This window comes from Lagopus leucura, unplaced genomic scaffold (genome assembly GCF_019238085.1).
Source record: "Lagopus leucura isolate 7727_CA_CO unplaced genomic scaffold, USGS_WTPT01 Super-Scaffold_100002, whole genome shotgun sequence".
NCBI lineage: Eukaryota > Metazoa > Chordata > Aves > Galliformes > Phasianidae > Lagopus > Lagopus leucura.
Genome location: NW_024962263.1, coordinates 35,938,173 through 35,964,693, shown reverse-complemented (window position 1 = coordinate 35,964,693; position 26,521 = coordinate 35,938,173).

Here is a 26,521-nt window from a genome sequence, read left to right as displayed (position 1 = left end):
GGAAGAGATGCAACATATAAGTAGGCGAGAGACCGAGGGGGGTGACTTAACTATGGATGCTATTGCACAGGTTATTCATGACTGTGAAACATGTGCCATAATCAAACAAGCCAAGTGGATGAAACCTCTATATTTCTGTGAATTCTTAGATCTGGAAGTCTCCATTAAACAGCTACACTCAGTTTCTATGCTGTACTATATCGGTAGCTCTAAAAGAAACAAGAAATAGCAGGCAATTTGAATTGTATGTCTTTCATGTTGCTCAGTTCATAGTACAAGACAGCTAGCTAAATAAATACATTATTTTTTGTTTTTTTGTTTTGTTTTGTTTTAAAAAGGAACATTGAGTGTGTTCAATTTCACCTCTTGTTCTCATCCAGTCTTTTAAAAAATAAATGAATAATAATCTTAATAAGGATAACATAAGGATATTTATATGGGGATATTAATATAGGAAATATGTAGGTACCAGTATGGATACAAATTAATATATGAATGCTAATATTTCCACAGAAAGCTGTGCGTCAACAACACAAAAACAATGCCTCAGTCAGTTGTCTTCATAAAGCAGTAGAAAAGAAAACAAAATCTGATGAAAAATTAATGCTTTCACACTACGATCAGCATTTCCAAGATTAATATTCAGTTATAACAGGTTTGCTTTTTCTTTTTCTTTTTTTTCTTTTTTTTTTTTTTTCTTTTTTTGACTAAAACTCTTACAAAACAAAATAAAGATAACAAAACAGCAATCCAAAAAGCCACATTGTTCATGCTTAAGGTTCAGCCTGTCACTTGATACTAGGACTGTATGGACATTGTGTTTGATAAAGGCTCTATGTACATATTTGGTACAATATAAATAAAAGATTACCTAACAGGGTTGCTTCTTGAATCTGATCAACTATTTATGTAGTTCACTTTCCTATCCAACTCAGTGATCTGCCTAGTAACATGACACCTGATTCAGTCTTGTGGGAAAATATTGATAGACATGTTTTCTAGACTGTTACTTAAGTAAATAAGCATCAGCAAAAACAGTAACATACCTCCTACTCCCTGTTTTATTATTTTACCTCTGTTGCCCAGTCAAAAATTAAGATGAGTGAAGATTTCTGCTTCTCACACAATTTTATGAGAAAAATCCTTTGGAGTATTTGTAAAAGATTCTTCAAGTGCTATAAGACAGTCAGCAAACAATATCCAAATATCTTCTGACAGTTTAGCCTTCTTTTCACTTTGTACTTCTCTATGAAACCAAACAAATAATTTCATGTTTTTGTCCTGAAAGAGGATTAGGATTTGTCTAAATAAACTAAATGCAAATGACTACCCATTTTCTTTTGCACTTGACTGTTTCTCAGCTTCATCATGACATCTTTATACTGGGATCAGTTGTATTTAACATAATGATTAATGAACTGTATGATGGACTAAAATGCACACACAGTAAACTTGCAGATTACACAAAACTGGAGTGAGTGACTGGCTCACTAGACAGCTGTGTAGTCTTCCAAAAGGACCTTGACTGATTATAAAGGTAGGCTGTCAGGAACCTCATGAAGTTTAACAAGGAGAAGGGCAAAATCTTGAACTGCAGCCAGAGAGAAGCAATACCAGGCAGCAGGACCTGTTGGGGACCACTCAGCTGGAAAGGAGCTCTGCAGAAAAGATATTAGTGGACACCAAGTTGAACTTGAGTCAGCAATGGACCCTTGCCACAGGGAAGGTTAAGAGTATTCCTGGCTGATTTAGGCATAAGTAAGAATTACTGGGGCCATATCTGTGTCTAGTTTTTACTCCTCCCCTCCAGTAAAAGGAAGACATGAAAATACTGGGAAGAGTCCAATATGAGAGAATTCTGACTGTTCAGTCTGGAGAAGAGAAGCATCAGACAGGATATCATACCAATGTCTACAAAGGGAACCTGCAAAAACAGTGGAGCAAGAGTCTCTTCAATAGAACCCAGTAACAGAACACAAGATAATGGGAACAAACCAGAATGTAAGAGGTTCCACCTAAACAGCAGGAAGCATTTCTTGACTGTGAGCATGGCAGAGCACTGACATACATCACCCATAGAGGTTGTGTAATCTTCTCTTTGGACATTTTCAAAACATTCCTTGACATAGGGCTGGGCACCCTTGCTTGAGTAAGCAGGTTGGACTAGATAACCTTTGGAGGTCTTTTCCAACCACAACTATTTTTTTTATTTGTTATATTTCCATATGGAGAATGAAGTTTTACATCTTGTCTAAGAGACAAAAATTCACAATCTGAGCCGCTGAGACCATTGTGCAGACTGTGTGCCCACACTATAAAGTTACTTTACAATTTAGCTCCACTTCAAAGTGAACTGAATAGAACTGTGGCTAAAAGAGATGCATAAAACGTATTACAGAAGGAAGGTGTTCAGGACTCCGTCCTTCCAGTTGCAGCAAGAAAATAAGCCCTTTGTCAAGAAAGAAAAGGAAAAATAAGAAATCAACAACAAAAGTAACACATACAGGAAAAAAAATAAAACCTTCCCACTTTTAACTAATTTATGCTCTTTTATGCCTTTAACTCCTTTATGCTTTTTGAATTACAATATGATGGACTGGAAAAAGGGATGAAACCCTGCACTGAATATCTGTAATTGAAAACTAATAGGCTGTTTAAAATATTCAGATAGCAGAGATGAGTTATTATCTCCCATGTTCTCCATACTAACATTAGTAGAAAAAAATCCATGTTACAATTGCCTAGATATCTGGAAAGGTAGGAAAAGAGAAAGGAACACTGATATGCTATCATGTTTGATAGACTGTTAATTCATCCATTACCACAGTTTCTGTGTAGAGAAATGATCAAAACAACTCCATTGCAAACAATGGCTGATGGAAAGAAATAATCTCTCAGTTTTTACTGTTCTAGAACAAGGTAGAGGGTACAATTTCTTTTCAATCTCTAGAAAAGCAACAAGAAAAAAAAAAAAAGAGTATTAGTAAATTTAAACCATAATAATATAAACGAATGGTGCAGGTGGTACAATGCAAGGAAGCAATGCCATTTGAAGGGACCTGGACAAACTTGAAAAGTGGGCCCACATGAAGTTAATGAGGTTCAATAAGTCCACGTGCAAGGTGATGCACTTGGGTCAGGGCAATCCCAGATGTGTTTACAGGCTGGGGAAAGAACTCATTGAGATCAGCCCTGCTGAAAAGGACTTAGGAAATCTGTTGGACGAAAATCTAGACACAGACTAGCAGTGTGCACTTGTAGCCCAGAAGACCAAGTGCATCAAAAGTGAGCTGGCCAGCAGTGCAAGAGAGGTGATTGTCCCCCTGTACTCTCCTCTTTTAAATTACCATGTGGAGAACTAAATCCAGGCCTGGGGCCCCCAGCACAAGAAAGACATAGAGCTTTGTGCCCAGACAAAGCCAAAAAGGATCAAAAGGCTGAAACATCTCTCCAACAAAGACAGGCTGAGGGAGCTGTGATTGTTCAATCTAGAGAAAAGAAGGCTCCCTGGAGGCCTCATTGCTGCCTTCCAATATTTAAAGCAGGTTATAAACAAAAGGGAGAGCAACTTTTCACACAGTCTAATAGTGATAAGACAAGGGTGAGCTGTTTTAAACTAGAAGGAAGGTTTATATTATACGTTGAACAAATTCTTTATTCAAATTTGCTGATAAAAGTCAGGAATCTTCCATTCCTGGAGGTGTTCAAGGCCAGGCCCTGGGCAGTATGATTTAGTGAGTGGCAGTCCCGCACATGGCATGAGGTTTGGAATTGGGTGATCTTTAAGTTCCCTTCCATCCCAAACCACAAGCATGTGTAAATTCAGAAGAGTTACTCAATGAATTCAAATTCAGCATATAATAAAGCTTTTGAAGAGTCTGGGTTCCACAAATTATTATTCCTTCTCTACTCAACCCTAATTTTGCTTTTCCTTCTTTTCCATCAACTTGAACATCTTCCTTTCAAGTGTGTCAGGACTCCATTTTGCTCAAGTGTGAACTAATTCTCAGAATGTTTTATCTCATATACAGACAGAGGGCTATCATGCCAGAAGTGATCTAGATCTGAAGAGGAGTCTCTCTGAAGTTAACTTTAATGCTTACTCTAAACACAACAAATTCAGTTAATGAAACTATCAGTAGATATCATTTTTTCATTTAAAAAAGGTACACCACATTTCATTTAAAAAAAGATACACACCACAAAGGTTTGTGCCATTCTGAATCTCCAAAGTTTTAAAGATGGCTTCAAGTCTCTAACAGAACTGTGCAATTATTGCAGGTATATAGAGCTACAGCATTTTTATTTTGCTGATTTTTAGACGCATTTGTTCTAAACGGTAGATGTTTCATTACAAAATTAGCTTTCTCTTTCTTTCAGTGAACGAAAGATCTATTGATCTTTGTAAACATTGCTTGCCTTGAGATTCCTACTATAGGAAGTACCAAACTCTCAGATTTCCAAGAGAATTTATACACATTACCTCTTCTGCTCATCCAAGCAGCTCTGCAAGATCAGTATGCAAACAGAATTAACCTTCTAAATAATGGAATTTGGATATCTGACCTGGTCACAATTAAAAATAAATAAATAAATAAATCAGTTTTATCTGTGTCCTCAGAGAAAGAACCACTTCTTTATTTTATTTTAAATGATGAAGCTAAGAGAGCTTTTTCCCTTTGGTTTGATTTTTAAGAAACACAAATAAGTGCACATAGTTGAAGGTTTATGCTGGCCTTACCCAACTACTCCTGGATGAAAAAACAACAGTGATGCAACGTGCTGGTGAAAAAAGTGCCTGTGCCACTTGAATGTGAAGACTAAAAGAATCCATGAGTTTGTTTGCCTTACTTACATTACATGAAAATGTTTACCAAAATGCTCTTGGAATGTATTACCTCTAATCATGTTTTGACTTCTAGCATGAAATGTCCTGCTGAATAGACAATTTCAGACCTTAAGAAGAACTTGTTAGTAAGTTGTGTGCATTTACAGAATAATGGGTTGGTCACTTATCAGTGCCCAGCTTTATTCATGTTCATTTGATGTTGAGTTAAAAGCTAATCTTCCAGATAACTGGAAGTTGCAACTGCCAGAGCTGAAAATTCTAAAAGCATTATACAGAAAGTGTTACCACAGCAAGCCCTGCCAAAATCATTCTTAAACACTATGATATTTGTGTTCATTCACATCTTTTAGAAGCTAAAAAAATCAAACACAGCTAATTCTTATTCCTAGGAGTAAGCTACTTCATCAATTATTTCTAGCAGAATTTCATTTCAGTTACATTTTTTGTCCATCAAGATTCTCAAATTAAAGAAATCCAAATAATCTGTAGACACAGCCAAATTGAGAAGCTACTCATGAATATATTACTTAATAGCCATCCCCCTCCAACAACTGCTTTCCTTTTGTTATGCAGCTTATGTATCTGCTCTATAATCTATTGGATAGCAGCATGCATTCAGTAATACACTAGTGGATCATTAGAGAATATTAAACACAAGAGTAACCAACCTCAGCAAATAAACTGGCCCAGATTTTTCTTTCGTATCTCAATTAGATAAGCACTGAAACTAGTTCAAGGAGAAAGAAACTGTAGTTTTCACAAACTTCAGTAGATTAAATTGACTCAGATGATTGAATATACATGAAAATAGTCAAAAAGGAGAAAATTAGGTGCTGTATGAAACAATTTTAATTTCTAAGTCTGGAAAACTTGGAGAGCCTGAAAAGATTTTGTTATGGGCTTTAATATCACAGATTAGAAAACCCAAGTCACCAGAAAAGAGCTTCACAGATTGTAACTTCCTGTAAGAACTGCAACAGTAACATTCACATATTTTTGCTGAAACGAGCACAAACATTTTCTTCAGCGCGCTGCAAGAAATGAACAGGACCTCATAAGGTCCCACAAATGAAAATGAAAAGTTCTGCATTTGGAATAATCTCAAGCTGCACTGTGAACTGTGGAATAAGACTAGCTAGACAAAAGAGGATCTGATAGTCCTGTTCATCATCATACCCTTGATCAAAGAAGGTCAACTGTGCACTCTTTGTTAAGAAAAGCATAACTTGCACTTGTGAAACAACATCTGAGTGCCATGTTCAACTGTGGGCTCCACATAACACAACATGATATGGAAGTTAGGCAAGTGAAAGACCACAATGAATGTGAGCAAAATAAAGTTCAGTGCTTGAGGACAGGCTGAAGGAACTATGCATGTCCATCCTGCAGAACTTGAGACAGAAGAGATCCCATGAGCAGCTTTGATTATTCAAAAGAGAGCTGTATAGAAAGTGGAGGCACAATCTTCTCATAGCAGCACAGATAAAAGACAAAAGCTAGGACAAGATTTTCTAATAAGGTGCAGTGGATAAATGGTCCAAACCACAAAGAAAAACCTACCCAGATTACTAGAAGAGGTGACAAACTCTCCCACAGCTTATAGTGGTATTGGAGCATTGTTGATGCTATTGAAGCTCCTCAGGGAACCTAATCCTGGAAGAAAACACTATAGAGACTGAAAACAAGCAGCAAGAAGACTTAAAATGGAAACTCTGAACATAGCCATTAAATAAGGAAAAACACAAATTCTACATCAGAGCTCTCCCCAGCTACTGCTTGTAATGGGTTAAGATAGTGTTTTAACACAAATAGATGGCTAAGCTCCATGATTCTACTCTCACTCCTCCTGCTCAACAGGGAAGCAAATATGATGAGAAAAACACACGGGCTGAGATAAGAGCAGGAAGATCACTTACCAGTTGACATAATAGACAAAATAGATATTTCATTACGAAAATGAAAGCTATTACTTATTACTTATAGAGCAGCAAAGCTTGATGCAAACTGAAAGCACCCTCCTATTCCTCCATTCTTTTTTACTTCTTCCCCCTAAGCTGCACAGAGGAACAGGGAATGGGGGCTGTGGTCAGACCATAATGCTTTATCTCTGACATTCCTTCACAAAAACTCCCTATTCTCCAGGTGGATTTCCTCCCACAGGGTATCATACTTCCTGAACTGATCCTGCATGGGCTTTCCCACAGGCTGCAGCTCTCCAAGAACTGCTCCAGCATAATACAGTACAACAATGTGGCCCACACTTCAGGCATTGCTTCACATGAGTCCCCACAGACCTTTTTCCTCACTGTGGATGCCTCTACACAGGCTGCAGCTATTTATCGGTTCTCTTTTTTTTTTTTCCCCTTCAATTTGTTCTCATGGAGTCAGAACCTGTGTTACTGATCAGCTCAGTTCTGGCCAGCAGTAGGTCCCTCCTGGAGCCAGCTGGCTCCTATCTGACATGAAGCTTCTGTTTCTTCATGGTCTACCCCTGCATCCCAAACTATTCTTCCTTCCCTTTTCATAGTATTTACCACAGTGTTAAAATGAGCTAATGGCACTTTCCTCCAGAAAAGGGGTTTTTGTTACTTTCATCCAGAACTTGGTGATACAGATCAGTTCCACAATAGCAAAGAATCATACTTGTAATTATTAAGATGGAAGAATAAAATATTTTCCTTTGAGAACTGAGAGTGAATTGGTCTTCTAAATACGCATTCAATTTTTGTTTGCTTTTTCAAATGACTGCAGTGATTCTCCTCAGTCATCACATAATCACATCAGTGACAAAGGAAATTAATTTTCAATGTCAGAAAAAAAAAAAAAAAAAGAGTGAATTACACACAGCTGGGAGATTTGCAAGGAGAAAGGGGCTTACTCAAAAATTATCTATTTATGGAAACTCACAGGCACCGATCCAATAGCTAGTCTGAAGTTACCTAGGTGTTACAGGAAAAACATGGCTGAACAGTACATCAAGCATGTCCAATAAAAATGTATGGAGTAGAGCAACAATGTCAAGCGCAACATGCTGTATGCTCAGACAAGCAGAAAACTAACCTTACAGTTGGGCTGTTTGCAGACTGTCAATACCCACAAGAGAGGAGGAGGAGAGAAATAGGAGAGATTAAAGGAAAAGAAAGGGAAAGGAAAGGAAAAGGGTCAATAGACCTTCATTTGGGGAAGGAAATGAAAACTTAAATCTAGGTTTGTCTAGGCTGAAGCCATTACAGTAGTAGGTACTGTGCTCCCTTTCTGATCAATACAATCTAAATATTTCAAAAGTTGTCTTCTGTGGTGAGATCTGTACGAATAATACATCCACGAGAAGGATATGTACACAATTATAGAAGTTGTTTGCTTCCATTCAGCATTTATTGTTCTGTAGCCCACACCAGTGAGCATACAGTAAATGCAGCATCTACACATACTTAAACAGCTTTGCTAAAGGTTCTCACCAAAGCACATAGATTGTTACAGATCTATTACTGAAAGCAGCACATGTCCAAGATGCTTGGAGATCTTTATTGTTCAAACTTCTTTTAGAGCCAAAATAGACTGAGAACTTCAGTGAGGACTTGCTCCGTTCCAGGTTTTGTTAATACTATTGAAGAGCCATGTCACAAAGACTCATGGTCACATTGAGTTTTATTAGACTGACATGTTTATGTCTTTTTGTCTCAATGACAAATTAAGGGAATTTCTAAAACTAGAGAAAATGTTTTCATCTTGAACGTCAATAAGCTCAAATTTAAGATCACATTATAGCAGATTATTACATACACAAATGGAATTAGCAGCATGTATTTGAGGCTAGAACTATATCTTCCTGACATGCTTTTTTAACCGTTACATTTTTTAACATGTCAGGAAGTCAACAATATGAGCGTGCTTGGCAGAATATCTTTCAGTTCTTCAAAAGATTTCCCATCACCAAGTTCAGCATTTGATACAAGCATTTATAGAAGGAGAACAGTTCCCCTTTAAAGATGAGAGAAAGGCAGTCACAGAAAGTTAGATTAATGATTTGAAAAATTATCTCAAGGATACTACCTATCATCATAACTATATTTCCCTTGTAAACCTCACAAATCAATTACCAGTGAGAACGTCTCCTACTTTGTCAACTTAAAAAAAAAAACAAAATCAAGTGATAGATCATTTGTAGGTAAAGAAATATATTTTGCTTTTAAAAATATAATTCATTGCAGCTTAACATTTATTGTCCTCATTATTATCTAAACTTAGTTATCTTATTTAAGTCTAGAAAAATCACAAATTACACAAAATGTGTAACCAGTATATTCGTAGAAGTAAGACATTCTTCAAACTTGGCAGAAATAGAAGAACTGCATATAAGGCTGTTCATTCAGGTTGTAAAATCAGAACACTCCTAATGAATGTATCCAGATAATGAACCAATGTCTACATCAGACTTGATTAAAATAGATTAACTCCCAGTTTATTCTGATGTAACCGAATATAGTATTTGACTCCATTCTTACAGTCTATGATATCTCTATGATATCCAACACAAATATTTCCATTGTATCAATAACATGATATTTGATTTCTTGAGGCAAAATTGCATATAAGAAATTCACAATTGCATATAAGAAATGCTCATAATTAAAATTGATTCCAACAACGCAGATAGGATACTGGAGAAAACCATAGTGCACTGTTTTATAAGCATTTTCTAAATTACATAATTATACACAGCCAGTCTTTTAAGGAATGTATTATTTGTTGGGTAATTTAGTGACTAATCATCAGTAATAAAGATTGCAATAATCTCATATACACATATATTATGTTAGGCTCATCAGAAGAACAGTAGTTATGAGAAAGATCATTTTATGATTAGTACTGTGAAAACTGTTATTAAGGACAACAGTAGGATTAACATGATAGCAACAGATCTCTACTAAGAGAAAACATCCACTGGAAACAGCACTAAGACAATCAACAAACATATGCTAATTGCTGTTGGGAATTTATCAGCATACTTCCCTAATGTCTCAGCCAGCAGAGCTGTCACATCTTCAAGCAGCTGGGTTCACGAGATCTCAAAGTATTTTGCATGAGTACATATCTAGCCACAGAGTTCCTTCACAGAACCGCACCAAATTTTTGGGTGGGAGGGAAAAGATATTTCAGATACATAACCAGGATGATAGATTAACTTCTTCATTAAAAAAAAAAACAACTATAAGGTATATATTTTTTTTTAAGCATCAGCCAAACTCATGCAAATTCTATGTGTAGAAACCAATTATGCAAGAACTGTAATGTCCTCAAAGGCCTTACGTAAACAAGAAAATCCTCCAAAAATACTTTTGTGTGAATCCATCTATGATTGATCATTTAGATACAATCTGTTTCCCATTCAGCAAGACCTGGAAAGGCTGGAGAGCTGGGCAAAAAAAAAAAAAAAAAAAAAAAAACAGATGAGGTTTAACAAAAGCAAGTGTAGAGTCTTGCATCTGGGGAGGAATAATTCCATGCACCAGTACAGGTTGGGGGGTGAGCTGCTGGAGGGGAGCTCTGCAGAGAGGGACCTGGGTGTCCTGGTGGATGACAGGTTGGCCATGAGCCAGCAGTGTGCCCTTGTGGCCAAGAGGGCCAATGGCATCCTGAGGTGCATTAAAAAGAGCGTGGCCAGCAGGTCAAGGGAGGTGATCCTCCCCCTCTACTCTGCCCTGGTGAGACTTCATCTGGAGTACTGCATTCAGTTCTGGGCTCCCCAGGACAAAAAAGACAGGGATCTCTTGGAAAGAGTCCAGCAGAGGGCCACAAAGATGGTGAAGGGCCTGGAGCATCTCTCCTATGAAGAAAGGCTGAGTGAACTGGGTCTGTTCAGCCTTGAGAAAAGAAGATTGAGAGGGGACCTGAAATATAAATATCTGTAAATATCTATGGTGTCTATAAATATCTAAGGTGTGGGGGGCAGAATGGCGAGGCTGGACTCTTTTCAGTGGTGAGTGGAGACAGGACAAGGGGAAACGGCTGGAAACTGCAGCACGGGAAGTTCCACACAAACATGTGCAAGAACTTCTTTACAGTGAGGGTGACGGAGCACTGGAACAGGCTGCCCAGGGAGGTGGTGGAGTCTCCTTCTCTGGAGTTGTTTAAGACCTGCCTGTATGCCTACCTGTGCGACCTGCTGTAGGGAACCTGCTTTGGCAGGGGGGTTGGACTCAGTGATCTCTGGAGATCCCTTCCAACCCCTACAATTCTGTGATTCTGTGATTGTGATTCTGTTTAGATAGAATTTACTTCAACATACACAAGGAGTAGATGAAAACAATGGCAAAGATATGAACCAACTGAAGACATAGGTGATGTACTATGATGCACCCTGAAGATATATTTTACCTTCTTTACCTTCTTCAGATAAGAAGACAGATGCAATCAATCATTTTTCATTCAAACCAGCAAAGTTCTTAACAGCTACAATCCAGTCACGTATAAAATGCATTGAATTGTCTAGATTAAAATGGGATTAAGCTAAATTGATAAGGTTTTGGTGTGAGGACAAACCCTACAAAACAAACAGCATCAATACACAGTATATGCACAGAAAGAAAAAAATTACATGCTATAAGTTAGTCATTTCACCAGAAGCTATGCTGCTAGATCTGCTCAGCCTATTTTTTAACCCAAGTAATCCACCTCTCCCATCTCTTACGTCTAACTTGATTTGTTTGGGAACAAGGGAGACAGGAGAGAAAAAAAAATATCAAACTTGACATAGTTTAAACAACTTATCTACCACCTGAGAAGTGCAAACTCTTCAGTCTTTCTATTGATTTTACTGGATGTTGGATGATATCCTGTAAGGAGGAATAAAGTGTTGGCTCTCCTTTCCACTATTAAATAAAAGCACAAAAAAAAAATAATCTACTTTTAACTGAATTATTGAGTAAGTTTGATGTTCCCAGAAGGATGTTGTTTCTTCAACAGCAAAATCAGAGGAAATTGAAGTGAATTAAAGAAATTCTTTTACTCCTCAGATTAAAAGTTTAACCAATTCTGACCACACATGATTGAATGCTATTGAAATCTATAAGGAAATCTCAAGAGGCAGTGATGGTTGCTTAAATAAGAATGTTAAGAACATGGTAAGAATACCATCATGGTTTTATGATTTTTGGTTATCAGTATTCCACATCATAACATCATGTAAAGCACTGGAAGTTAAATAGTGGGACGTTAGCCCCACTTCCACAGACTGCCAATTTTCTGAATACCTAGCTCTCAGAAGAGAAGAACTACATACCCCAGAGGACTTTGCTTTCAGAGGGCAAGATAAGTTCCTAGCAAGTCATGGGACTCTCTTTTCTCTGCTGCCTGGCAGTTTGGTTCACCATCAACTCAGAGTAAGGCCTTTGCTTTCAGAATCCCTCTCTCATTTTGATTTATAAGCCTCAGTTCCAATTATATATTGTATTATATTGTGTTATCTTGCATTCCAATCACATTTAGTAAATTAACTTTCCTCCTCAGATTGCTGTAGGTGTTCTGTTTTTAGTCCCAGCTCCCTACCCCTCCCCCTTTTCCATCCCCCTTCTCCCAGGGTGTGGGTCCACAGGTCCCCTGCCCATTAGTCACAGAGTCCATAAGCCATCAACACCCCTCTCATCCCCCTTCCCCTTTTTGGGTCAGTGGGCCTGCTGTCCCCCTCACAGACTCAGATCTAGATAACCCTGTGACAAATACCCAGTGAGAATCTAAATGATTAACTCTAGTATGGCTGAAGATCCTCATTCTGAATCAAGAGTCAGTGATACATTGAAAAAGCTTAGAAAAATACATCACAAATATTCTTCTTTTCTATTAACAGTAAATACAACAACAAATCAGCAAGGCTCATGGTAAATTTGGAGAGAAATAGAAAAGCACAAAAACATCTCAAGAATGAATTAATATTATGTCTTCTTGACAAAGGGTCAAAGACTCCTGATTTCAGTACAGAAGCAAGATTCAACCATTAGCCCAAGTTTTGATTGTACAGAAACAACTTCAACAAACTTTCATTCATTTGTATAATTATTCAAATGAAGTACATTAATTTGGTTCAAAGAGCTACCAAGAAGAGTTTGATTCCATCACCCTCTTCCCCTTTTCCCACTTAAGTTGTGTATTTAGAAATACAATACCTCTCACAAGCATTCTCTCCAACCTGAATTATCCCAGACCTCCTTCTCTCCTCATACATCTGATGCTCCAAGCACAGTCTTTGTGATCACTTACAGGAACCATTACAACACATCTATTTCTATCTCTTACCCCAGAATGGGACACACCTCTACATGTAGACAGAAAGGATTGTTTCCCACACCCTGCTCACTATGCTTTTCCAAATGCAGCTGAGGATTACGGTGGCCTCTTGGCTGCAAAGGCACATTGCTGAATCCCTGGTCAGTGTATTGTCCACTAAAACCTCAAAGTCTTTGTTGTAGAACTGCTTTCCACACATTCAGCTACCAGCCTGCCATGGTGCATAATCTTCACATTTCTCTTGGATAAACTTGCTTAATTTGACTTTTTCTGATCATCTCTCCAGCTTGTGAAGGTTCCTCTGAACAGGAGCCCAAACAATCCAGTCTGCATCTCACTCTTCCCAATTTTATATCATCTATGTAATACACATCAGAAAATGGAGACGGAAAGTATAATATTTGAAATATGTTTTGAAGTAACGAAGCCCTTATTGAACGGAAATTTATAATTAGGTATGCCCTCACTCTCTCTCCCTTTACCTGAAAGCTCTTCTGTTAAAGCACTGCATGTATATACCTATTTAGATGAGCTGAACAGTATCTATCTTTATTGCTCAACATCCACATGACAAAGCAGGTCAAATGAGTAGGTACTGTCTTATCTCAGACAAAAATATCTCAGTCAAAAAAATAATTCTAAACTATATATCTGTGCATCCAAGCCCATCTAATGAAACAATCTTCCTGCTTTAGTGTTGAAACAGCTGCAAACACAAAGTGTTTCTGATATGTCTCTGAGCATCTACACAATGTATTTCCCAGACACGGACAAAAATGCAATTTGCTGTCTTCCCCTCAACTCTGTAATTCCCTTCTTGAGACAAATTAATGAACAAGAGTTCAAAGTAATCATCAGAGAGAATTCTCATTCAAAGATGTACCACGCACGGATAAAGCTTGATAGTGTAAACTCTACTGAAAGTAATTACACTGCTTCATTCAGAAACAATAGCAAGATTGCTGCTAAGTACTCTATTGTCTGAAGTATCATTTGAAAACAATCAAGGGAAAACAAAAGACAAGGAAAATTTGTGGAAAAATTGTGGAAGAAATAATGACATTTATTAATCATATGCCAGCCACCAACAAAACTGTTTTGATTGCATGTTTTGCTTCATGTAATCGTACAGGACTACTATAGAACACCACACATTAATGGCAAATAAAACCTGAGCAAATAATAAAAAATAGAAAATTAAATCTGAATAAGGTCCTATGCTTTTAAGATTAAGATTTTCTTTTTACAAAAAAAAAAAAAAAGAAAGAAACATAATAAGAAATAGCATCATTTTAATTAACAACAGAAACAGAAATAACATTTTTGAATTGTTTCTTTAGATGTCCACAGAAAACATCTCAGGAAAAAAAGGGGTCCAAAACATGGGTTTTTTTGTTTTGTTTTTTTTTTTTTTAAACATCAAGGCATATTTAAGGATTTCTTTCTTCTCTGAAAAATGAAGTTGTTTGTTATGAAGCATTCACCACACAGAATGCATCATTTAAACTGAAAGGCTTCAGAATTTAATGAAGTTAAGTGCTCTATTTACACTGTTGAAGGGTAGACAAAAACATAACAAAATGTCAGAAATAAAGGAAGAAAGCAGGTCAGATAAGGACTAAGTAGTGAAAATCATCCAAATGTAAACAAGGCTGGAGCAAAACTCAGATGATCTTCGGATCCCAACTTCCTACCTTGAGAGTTTTCTCCATATCTATCATACGTCCAACAAATTTGATCAACACTATGAATTTTATTAGGAATATTTAAAGGGAGTCCATCTTCACTGAGCACTCTAATCAACATGGGAAATACTTTGCTTCATAGAAACAGAAACATCCCAAACAGAAAAAGTAAAATGACCTTAGGTTCAAAAAAAGATGCAAAATACTCAAGCTAAAAGCCAAAATTCAGACAAATTTACGTAAGTCCACTGGGAAATTTTAGTAATCCCACACTTTTTTTTTTTTTTTAAATAAATACCTTGTGTGAACAATAAATTCCACTTCGACTTGTCTCCTTAAATATGCAAGCTTTCAAATTTCTTTCTGGTTACTCAGAAAAGAATCTTGATTATGTTGTTGATAGTCGTTTTATAAGTTGAGCCCAAAGTGACAAATACACCAAAACGCATTAATTATTACAGGCAATAACTGCAAAATGCATCACTAACTGCTGGATAGTATGTGAGAGGAAAAATAGCTCAGAGCATACTTAGGCTAACTTTGATTACCTTACAAGAAGGCGGCTGTGTGTGTTTATTTGATGAGACAAACCAAAAGCAGTTTAAGGCAACTGTTCTTTCTTAAATCTGTCAGGATATATTAACAATATCAAATCAATAGAATTTTAAGTTCCGTAGCATAAAAAAAAAAAAAAAAAAAAAAAAAACACTCTATGCTACTCTAACAAATAGTGTATGTTTTGTTTAAAAAAAAAACAAAAAACACCACATTCCAGCTTTCTCAAATTAAGAGAACCTGCCCAAGCTTCAGGGCAAACAGAGCACAGTTTAGAAGACCTTTTTAATATTCTTAACACTGATGTTGCTGTGCTTTTATTATGTAAATACCTATTACAATTATATCTAATCACTATCTCAAATGAAACAAAAAACAGAACTGAAAAAAACAAGTCCTCCCCCTTTCTAGGATATTAATAAATGTGGCCAAAAAGCAACTTGAACTCACTTTTAATTTTGTAATTGGGTGAAAACAGAATAAGATCTGATCTTTCGAATGTAGTTCAATATTTATCATGAGCTACTGCATAATTCAGCTTCATATTCTTCACTTTTGAAAAGACTTGATGGAAACATGAGCCAATGTTATTACTATACAGTGTGTCCTAAAGTATTTTATATTCCTATTGTACTGCCCTTTCTGCTCTGAATATCAGAGATTCGGGTTGGCACTTTATTATATTGTACTTGGATGATGACTTTTAAGAATGCACATCTGTGTGCACATGTGCGTTGGCAGAAAAAACGTCAGTCAACAATTGCAGAATCTCCATGCCTTACTAACCGCTGCCAGGCAAATTCTTCTAGTCTACCTTTTTCTAGATCCTTCTCAATTTCTCCCTCTCTTCTCAAGACTGAAAGAAATTCTGACAACCTTGAATAATATTTGTTAAATTACAGGGCATTATTAAGAGACAGAAGTTTATTAGCATCCATTATAACCCCACAAGTCACAATCCAACATTAATATTCTAAGCTTGTATTGATATATGGAGAACACAACCAAAAGAAATCCTTGGATATTTGGCTTACCACACAGTCACTTACTGAGATGTAATATACACCTTAATGAATAACTGAACAGAGAGCTAAGATCCATTCCTCTATAATGATATTATTACTTAATTTAGATAAGGATAAGGGATACATACATTTGAAGAAATAGTGTTGATTGGGTCAACTGCAGTTTTGAGCTCGCTAGCACACTTTCAGATTTGTTTATAGCAGTAGCATAACCATTAAGTAGATAGCCACAGGTCACTGCCAATTTCACACAGGCATTCTAATATTATATAGTTGTTCATACATAAAGGAAAAATTTTTTAAGTAATTCCATTATTAAAAAGTGTTATTCATATATTCATTTTAAGCATTACTGGAAACAAATTTTCTTTCAGAGTTTTTACTGTTTGCCAAGCAATAATTGTAGTTACATCAAGATTTAATCATGACTATACATTATTAAAAAATTCTAAATAGCCAAATCTTTTCTGAGTTTTGCCTCAAATACACAATTCCTGCAACATAAACAAGAACATAAACAGGATGGAGGAGAGAAGGGATGGGGTTTGAGGGAGGAAAGCCTGCTCACTGGAGAGAGCAATATCTTCACTTTTACTTTCCTGCAGAAAGAAACTTTAGCAAGCCTGGGAATTATTTTTATATTTCCACACATTTTTTAGATATATAACAATATGAATACACCTCACTAAGATAAAGGTAGCATACCTATGCTTTTTCACTAAGTTCTTTAGAAATAACTTCTGTACAACAGCACTTGGACATTAAAAACAAAAACATGATTTGATATGAGTAGAAACAACTCAAGCACAAGGTACTTGTTTCAGATCATTTTAAGGAAAGGCCATGCTCTCAAATAATGAAGTATTAATTTCAACTTCTGAAGTCATTTGCTACTTGCTCCTCCTGTTCAGTAGCCAAGTCTAGTATATACTTCTATTCTGGGCTGAAGAATCTGATTTGGTACCAGCAAACAGCAATTGACACTCACTGTTTTTTGACAGTGCACTGGTGAAGCCTTTCATCTTTGAAGTTTTTGCACTGTCACAAAGCTGTATAGAGTATAAAAAGGAAAGGGGAAAAAATATAAAAGAGAATACACTAAAAAGAGCAAGGATAGGTGGAATTCAGAATAGCAAAAGAGACACTAAATGGATTGAGTGGAATAATAACAGACAGGAGAAGTTCAGTACATTGCTGTTGTTCAAAGAACAGAAAAACATTTTGTGGTCACTGTGGGAATCATTTAGTCAGGGAACAGAATTAATGTTCTTTAATTGTTAATCAAAGACTAGGACTGCAAAATAGTGTTCAAACACGATCCACAGAAAAGTCAAGTAGATGCTCTGAAAACAAACTTTATCACCTGAATGATAAAGTACATGAAAGTTGCTTTCAAATATTGTATTACAATGAAAATATGCAAGTCAGCTTTGGAAAACCAGTGTCTTTAGATTGACCTAGATTTTTAGAATACCATTGTTTTATTAAATACCCTGCTGAGTTTATGATAATAAAACATTTTATAGTCATTATGTTATTTAATATACATATCTAAATAGCATAAATGGTTTTATTTCCAAGACATTCAAAGTGTTATCACAAGAAATTCAAACTGGCTATGCACTGAATCCAGAAAATAAAATACTTCTCTACTGATTTAAAAGAAAACTTTCAAAAGACCACTACCAGTTACTTTCACATTTGAAATACTGGCAGATTAATAATGGATGCAAGATTAACATGTGCAAGCTTATCATCTCCTAATGAGCACAGAAGATAGAGAGGAAAAACCCACTGTACAGACACCTCTTCCAAATATACTGCCAAGAAGAAAAACAATCCACTCAACAAAGCAATAGGGCTATATATGTATACCTAAATAATGAAAAGTGAGTAAAGTTAGTTATACCAAACACTTTCAACAAGGACATCAAATGGAAAAGAAGTCTTTTTTTAAAAAAAAAAAAAAAAAAAAAAAAAACAGGAGCAAGCCATCTGGAATAAGTCTCATGGATTTTGAGAAACTTTTGCAGTTAATCAGTACACTGAAACCATCCTTATAATGAATACCTGATAGCATATAAACGGACATAAGTTGGTCAGATTGGTAAAATCAGAACTAGAACATCTTCAGCATTTTGTCTTTTTTTGAAAAAGACAATAGGGAAATTGCTTTTGATAAACACGCAAATGTAATATTCTCCCAGAGCTTCCTGGAGAAATCAAAAGAAACAGTTTCGGATGCAATTCATTATATTGCATTCACAAACATCTTACTGTATATCTAGATATTAAACTCAAAAAAATTACTAATCAGCAGAAGGCTAATACGTTCTTTTCATCAGCATTTCTGAATTTAATTGTGAACTGAAAGTCTTATTAGATATACCCAGTAGTAAACCAATAATACCAACTAAATGTTCAACAGATGTCTATAACTGGAAGCATAAAATTTTAATAGTCCGTTTCTTCAGTATTTAAAGACTATATTGTTACCAACATATTTTTCATAAAGGAAGTCACGCACTTCTGTCAGTTATATTTATTACCCTAAGGAACATTTTAATATAATAATGCAGATGTCTTCATTCCATAAACCCCAATGGTACTTAAAGCTAGGATTTTTATTACTTGTGCCCAGGGCCAAACAAAGCTATAAGCCTTTCACATTCTGATTCAAATACTGCTGCTAGGTTTTGAATTTTTTGTACCAGAAAGTACAATACAATGCAATCAAATATATTCAGAAATGGTAGTCATTGAAACAGTATTTTCAATTAACAGAATTTTAAGACAAATGTAAAAAGTTTTTAATGAACACTTTTTCCCTGGAAAACATTTCCCATCAAAATATATGAGCATGAATATTATTCCAGTGGTATAGGATATTAAATACTGCTCAATACAAAGTGCCACACAAACCTATTCACATTACTGTTATACCACCTGCTTCCTTCTGACCATTTGAGCCAATTGTATCAGCTTTGTGTTTTCTAATATCTACCAAATGCTTCCTGCAGCAATTACATATCTAGACTGTGATTCTAAGACATTAAATTCATCACAACCGACGTCTATCATGCTATTGCTTAGTTTAAAACGACGACATCTATAGCTTTCTAATGTATTTCCAATGTATTAACCTCATTAATAAAAAGAATCACAAGAACATGAAGCTTTACATTACATACATTACTTGGAAGCTACAAAACTTTTTTTTTTTTTAAAGTGGAATTCACTGTAGAGTATTACATTAAAGCACAAGAAGTTTTTACATCCAACAAAACTTTGTGTTTTTCTTGAGAATCCAATTTCAAATACGTAGTATTTGATAATGCTCAGAAGTAAAAAAAATTCAAGTTGTTTCACTAAGTTTATTTCTAGACCTATGTTAGCAGGGGCTTTTAAGTCATTTGAATACAGTTTGAAACAATCATCTTATTTACCAAATTGAAGCACAAACAGTAAAAACCGGATTGGGCTTTGCTGCATTTTGTGTTACAAAGATAAATGGCATATCAGGCCTTCTAAAATTGTGTGTATATGCATGTGTGTATAAATAAATATTTCACTTGAATTTTACAGTTCTACTCTACCTTTATATTGATTATAAAAGAGATTTGATTGCACTTTATATAAGCCACTAACAGGCCCAGGCTGCTTTATAAACTCTTTCCTACTCATGTTAGCAGTCACAAATGGATGCAGAGAACTGTTACCTCTAGCCAGTGTTTTGTCACCTAAAGTGACTGGGAATACACCAAACAGAAGTCTAAAAGGGACAAATACTCTTCAGAGCACATTCCAGAAAAGAGTTCTAACATCAAAAAAAGAAAAAAAGAGAGAAACCAGATGTCAAGAGGGGACACATCAATGCTTATTCCTGAAAACAAACCTAAGGGCCTTTGAAAAAAGATCGGACTTGCAAGTGCTCTCAGAACAGGTGAGCACATACTGGTTTTTAGTACCTAGATTCTTTCTAAACAAATGAATATCCTTCATTTTCTGTTCCAGCTCGAGCCTTCCAGTAGCCCTAAAAAGGGGACTACAATAGAAACAACTGCAGATTATTAAGAAACACTATATAAACCAAGATAATCTGTTTACAAAAGCCAAGCAGCTCTTTCATCAGATAAAAATGAGTTTTAGTTAGATGCAGCATATTAAAAGCAAAAGGCATATAACAAAATACAGGCTACCTCTCAATTGGAAGTCAAGCCACCTCTCCGAAGAAAACATGCAGCAAATCTGCACACGAAAGAAGTGCTTTAAGTTACGAACAAAAGAAGGCAATTCCCAAGAATTACATGCATAAGTATTCACAAAGCTTCTCTTCTCAGATTTCTTCCCTTCCTAAAACAAAGGAGGGTCAGAGTAATTAACAGCATTGTTTTTACAACAATATTGTTTAACAGCATATAAGAAGGCATAACATTTTGAATTGCAAATAGGATCACAGAACAGAAAATCCTGAGGTGAAGGGGACCCATTAGGATCATCGAATTCAATGGCTGACTGCTCACAGGACGACTTGACAGTTAAACCAGATATCGAAGAGTACTGTCTAAATGATTCTTGAACATGGTTTGGGGCCATGACCCTACAGAGCCCATTGCAGAGGTTAATCAACCTCTCAGTAGAGAGATTTTTTCCCTTATTTTCCAGCCTGAACTTTTCCTGATATAATTGTTACCCATTCCCTTGAGGTTTATCATGGTGGTTTGGTGTTTTGTTTTGTTGGTGTTTGTTGCACCTCCCTCTGGGCTCCCACTCACAAGGAAGTTGTAGACAACAGTGACATTATCTCTTAGTCTCCGCTAAGCTTGAATAAGGCATCCTTATGCCAAGAAACTTCATACAGATGATCTACCACACCTGTGAAGAGGGCAGTTCCTTTCTAACTAAATAAGTCACCTCTGCTTTCACTGCTTCTCTAGATCTACTAGATCACAAGTAGGCAACTCTGAGCTCAAGAATGCATTCTGAACTTCTGCAGTGGCATACAATTGCAATAGAGAAAATGCCAATATATGACCTCAGCCAAGCCAAATTATTTGTTGCCAAACAACTAACCTACACCAGGAGGAGAATGAACCTGTTTCACACCACTCCTGTGCCAAAACCAATCACACCAGGAAGATAAAAGAGAAGTCTGGGGGGAAAACAGGAGTAATACTTGCAGGCAGTTACAGCTATTACGTTTGATATGTCTTGTGTTGAAGAAGTAATTACACAAAATATTTTGTTAATGCTTGCTTGCAGTACCACAGTATTCCTGAGATGCTGTGGATAACTGTGATGTAGTATTGTAGATAGGAAGACACGCTGTAAGGCTGGTCAGCTTTAACAAGGCAAAAGAAAAAAATGACAGAATGACTAAAACATGACAGACAGCATCAAGATGCTCCCCTTTGTCTTCCTTTTCTGTGTGTGCAGAGATTTCTCTAATTGCCCTTGCATTCCGTAGCAATCAGGGTAATAACAGAAAAGGAGCATTGGGAGGAAATAAACGACCCCAAGGACCAACAGCAGACCATCATGATGCTAGAAGAATGCTGGATGGCATCAAAGATTGCCAAATAAGTCTATATAGGCTATGTCTGTTTGGCAGTCACTGAGGATGGATCAATCAACAAATAAATATATGTGAAAATACAACCTGTTCACAAATGATCAACTGATGGAGCATTCTTGGAGAGTTAACTTGATGCATCCCAGAACTGCCAATAAAGAATGCCATGCTTAACAGTAACAGAACCTTCCTGTTGAGTTCCTACTCATCCATTTCTTTAAGTCAGCCTCCTTATGTTGTACAAATGCCTAATTTCCACCTAAGAATTGTTACGTTACTTTTCATGCTGCTTCTCTGAACATCAAAACTTCTACACTACAGAGACCCAAGCTCTGTATCCTAAATCCTTGTGCTTAGGTCTAAATATTGGAAGACTTTTCTTCCCCAACAATATACTCTTGAATCCTGATACCCGCTAATAGTAATGAATAATAATGAAATAACCATGTCCAGCTGAAGTTTCTTCTACCTCAAATTACAGAATAATAGAGACCATCAAATCCAACTCTGGGTTCCACCCAGAAATCCCTCCCCCAACGGGGCCCCCCCCCCCCCCCGCAAACAAAAAAAAAAAAACACATTTTTAAGAGCATTGTTCAACACTTCTTGAACTCCAGTGAATGACTAGCTGTCTTTCTCAGAGAAGCCAGAGCATGGGAATACAAGGAGTAATCCAGGCCTAATTTTTACTTCTACATGGAGTTGGAATTCAGCCAAAGAATACAGCTAGTTTCACTTTGAGAAGGGCAGTCACCAGTCCTACAGTTTAGGTAAAACCAGAAATAGCTGTCTCGCTCCAATTTATAGGAGGGAAAGGAGGTTCTTTTAATATAACATACCCAGCGTGAGGTTAAGAAACAATGGCTCAAATGTTGGTTCAACCAGTTTATTATAATTCCTAATCAGGGAGACAGGGAAGGGAAGGACAGCAACTATTATGAATTAGGGTGACAGGGAAGGAAAGGAAGGTGACAGAAAAGATAGGAAAGAAGCAAGTATTGCATAAAGCAGGGATAGTCACCACCAGGATCCAGCAACAGTCTGGTCACGCACCATTTTGAAAGTCAAAAGCAGCATGGGGGGAGCAGCAGTATGGCTGGTCTTGGGCAGCAATCAGGTAGCAGGAAGAAGTCAAAGAGCCAATCCAGGAAGAAGCAGCAGGACTCAGGTAGCAGGCCCAAGAGAGTCCATCAGCATGCAGGAATTCCATAGTGAGGAATCTGATGGCAGACACCTTTGTTCTTCTTCAGCACTATGGAGTGCAGAGCAAATCCAGGAGAGGCAAGTGGTTATCAGAAACCTCTTCTTCATGAGGAATCTGTTGCCAGAAAATCTCATCCTCATGGTTGTAGGTCTCCTTGTTATCCTTCTGCCTGCATGGCATTCCTAGGCACTTGGATAAGAGTCATGTGCAGCACCTCCAGAGATGGCCATTTTCCTCGAGATAAGCCCACACAAAAGACCACTTCACAGCCATTAAGCTGCAGCTTCTCTCTCTCTCGTTGTTCCTGGCCTTGTCCACCAGTGTTCTCTGGACAAAGGATTTGTCAACCCTTGCCCAGGACTTGCTCGGACTTTCCATCTGTGTCTCCAGCAAGCTTTGAGACAATGATGTGAAAGAATAATCTCTTAAACCACCCCGTGACTCAAACTTGCTTTAAAATGGGACACAGATTTTCCATGATGGTGAGAAAAAGATAGCAAGCGTGAGAGTAAAGGAGGGAAGGAGGCAGGGAATCAAATGTTTCCTACAGTCATTGCAAAAGATTTTTCAACCTTGGCCCTGATGTGCTTGACTTCCCCATCAGTAGAGGAGGTTACAAAATACATAGATGATACAACACATTGTATAAAACATGGAACCACACAAGAGGCAAACGTAAGAGTTGCAGCAGCGCATACAATATCAACTTGCCACAGACATCACCCCATAGCTCTTCAGAACTGGTAACATGAATATTATATAATGAATAAAAGGTAGAAAGTGAAAACAGACAACCATACAAATGACAATTGTATTGTCAAATGACAATAACCATACATTTAACAGTAACCAATAACAAATAAATGTAACAACAACAAAAGAAAAACATTGCCACCCTCAGCAACACAAAACATAGTACTATTGCAACCAAAATGTAAAATCTAATCAAGGGGTATATTCAGCATTCTAGTGTGATCAAATTTTCAATATTTCTGTCACAAAACAGAGTCCTTTCTGTATCCAGTCAAGATCCACAGGAGTACTCTGTAAAACAAAACAAGATATCGACTTGCCCTTTTGGGGGTCTTTGTTAATACAATTAAAAAAAGAGGGAACAATCCAGCAAGTGTTGCTTTCATATTCCTTTTTCGTGGTGTCCTTAGCCTTCCAAGGAGATTTGTTAAGGGATTCCATTAAGTTTAGGGAAACCGGCCTCAAGTTAGCTGAGTTAATCGACACAGGCTGGTCCGAGAGAAGTTTCCCTGGTTTATAAGCCACTGGAACGTGACTCACAGCAATAATTGGCAAAAGTGGTGAAGCCTTGGGACAGAAGGTGTTAAATCGAGGATCGTTTCCCTTTGTGAGCTTTCTAGTGTATCCACCCTTCACCGCTCCTATCCCGCTCACTTGGAAATGGCGAAGACATCAGTTTTCTATTGGCTTAGATAGCCGTTCAGATTCCTCGGGAGAGGCCCTTGGACCTGGGGCTTTGCTTTCCTCAAGATTCTTGAGGTTTTGTTCTGGCCAGCACTTAACTAATTTCCTTAAACTGACTGCGGCGAATCCATTCATCAGACCTCCTGGAACACTCTTTTGCCAGCCCAGTTTCCAGAGATAATTAGGTTCGTGAAAGATCTACTTTAAAGGAAGAGGAGATACACATATTCAAAAGCTCAGTTACTCCTTACCACTTCTCTCAGGGAGGTACACCACACCTAAACAGATGCAAATACTCCAATCACGTCTCTCTTTTGTTGAGGAGAGCACACAAAGACAAGAGGCTAAAACAACACCTTTTAGGTTTCAATGAGGAAAAACGCCAAACACCACATCTAAGTTACAAGACACACTTCAGTTTACTCCTTGCAACTCTAGGAGGTGCACACAGCTCAAACTATTCCTCTTTTTCTTTGAGGGGAGCACAAAAACGCAAAGCAGCTAAAGCAACAATTTCTAGGTTTCAATAAAATAAATAAAACCTCTTGGAGAGGCATACACGTTTAAGTTACAAAATATCACTTCCTCACTTCCCCAAGAGGCGCACAAAAAAGGTTCAAGTTTCACACTTCAGTTACAAGATAAAGGCAGAGAGATTTTCCCGAGGAGGCACACACGTGTTAAACAACATGCAAATAGTCAAAATACATCCCCGAGGTATACGCATAAATAGTAAAGATTCAGAAAATGGAACGGTTTTCCTGGAAAAGGACGCATATCTAAATTTTCAACAACGTTGCTCTTTGCAACTCCGGGAGGTACATACAGAAGAGGTTTCAAACTGTATCAGGAAGGACAACACTCTTGCAGTAGGTATCCTGCTTAGACTATACCAATAATAGCTCAACTTAATATTCCCATTTAAGTTCTCTTTCAAATGATCAGTAAGAGGCGTATCATACAGCAGCACAGTATGCATGTTCTAACAATACCTTATAAAACAAGAAGTTAAAGATCCATCTTCCTATGATTCATTCTTCTGTAGAAGATTCAGGAACTATCAGGCTTAGCTGGATTTTGGTGTTATTTGAATGTTTTTAGTTAGAAGTGCATTCAGGTGTATGTATTTTTTTCCATGTACGCTCTGTTTTATAATCATTTCACTAGATTTCTCAGACATTGCAAAAGATATTTTTAGATAACACGCTGTTGATCCTTAGAAGCAGCAAAATGGTTTCTGATAAGTTTATTGCAATACCAAACAGCGTTAGGAACATAAATAACCATACGTAGAAAAAAACATCACTCACCCAACAAGCAATAGGGTCTCTAGCTACAGAACACTCCTCCTCAGAAAACAGCCTCCATTTAGAAGAAGTTCTCCTTTCAGACGCTAGCCTTTAAAAGAGCCTAGGGAGGGGCAGACCCTGGGTCCACCCCTTCTGATCATGTGGAAAGTACAGATAAATTGCTTGCACCTGTGCTTCTTATGCCAGTCACCCTCTTCACCAGGTACTCAGTCAGCAGTTCAGGCCATGACATAAGAGATTCCTTATACATGCCCTTATATTTAATAAGATACTTGTAAATAAATTGATAAATTTGATAAATTCTAAATAAATTGGTATAATTTCAAAGGCAGTATGGGTAGACCAAGTCATAATTCACAAAGATAAGCCTATGCCCTAAGAAACTGAAAGTAACTTAGAAAACTAACTTTGAATTACTAGCATATGATAACAGTTTTAAACAAGAAACTGTTCCAGATATTTTCAGGACATTAGAATATGTTATTGTTTAAAAACAAACAATAGAACAAAAACTAGATAAATTATATGCCCATTTCCCTGAAAACAATTGAAATGTATTCTTAAAAAAAAAAAAAAAAAAAAAAAAAAAAAAAAAAAAAAA